This window comes from Echinops telfairi, unplaced genomic scaffold (assembly GCF_000313985.2).
Source record: "Echinops telfairi isolate 266 unplaced genomic scaffold, ASM31398v2 ScPeMD7_7420;HRSCAF=8458, whole genome shotgun sequence".
NCBI classification, from domain to species: domain Eukaryota; kingdom Metazoa; phylum Chordata; class Mammalia; order Afrosoricida; family Tenrecidae; genus Echinops; species Echinops telfairi.
In genome coordinates, this window is record NW_022111320.1 from 25,590,355 (window position 1) to 25,591,212 (window position 858).

Here is an 858-nt window from a genome sequence, read left to right on the forward strand (position 1 = left end):
CCGAACTCGCCAGCGGACCCTCATAGCGATAGCCCAGGAGCCGTCCGCCCCAGGGAAGGGCTGGTTGTAGACAAAGTTTTGCCTTTTCTCTTTCAAGCGTGGTCGCTGGCTTGCACGAACAGCTGACTCATCTCCCCTGCCCCCCGAGTGCCCTGCCTGGGATCCTTTGTACCAACTGTCTGCATCACATAATTAGCCTGTGATAGCCTGGTCTGGCCTCTCATTGTCTGTTCTGCGCAATGAGTACATTATCTACCATCCCGATCTCCAACTGCCTGCCCTGCATAATTAAACAGTTTATTAGATCACATCATAATGCCGGTCTAGACCACGAGACCTTGTTACATGTGCCTTGGCCTCATCTCCCAAGCGAGGTGGCAGCTCCTCCTAAAGCACCAGCGGCTATACCTTTTCTCCTGCCCCCTCGGCCCGCCGTGGCCCAGGTTTGATTCTAGGCACGATGTAGCACTCATGTTCACTCCTGGTAGACTCTGGGGCTAGCATGGTTCTGACAGGCGGCGTCAGGTTCACAAGGTCCCTGAAACACAGTGGACATGCCTTCCTCTGGGCCCCTTCCATCATCTGCCCTGAGGCGGGCAGCTGGACACAGGTAGGCAGTGGCTACCGCTGACCTCTGAGCCAGCACGGGCTGGGTGGGGTTGGGGAGGCACTTAGGACATCAGCATTTCGAGTCCTGGACCACCGCACTGTTGTGAAGCTCTACAGCCCACAAACCTTTGGAGGATGGCCTCCCTCCCTCTGAGAATATCAAAGGCCAACCCACTCGCTGTCTACAGGTGCAAATAAAAGGCTGTGACGACCACACACAGCCGTGGTCCTCAGTTAAGCTGCTCCCAA

The 858-nt window shown here is 56.1% G+C and overlaps 1 protein-coding gene across 1 annotated transcript in view; it reads right to left on the bottom strand.

The window, feature by feature from the left end:
• CMTM7 (CKLF like MARVEL transmembrane domain containing 7) overlaps positions 1 to 858 on the bottom strand; it is a 79,527-nt gene that overhangs the window by 6,415 nt on the left and 72,254 nt on the right. The window lies entirely within an intron of this gene.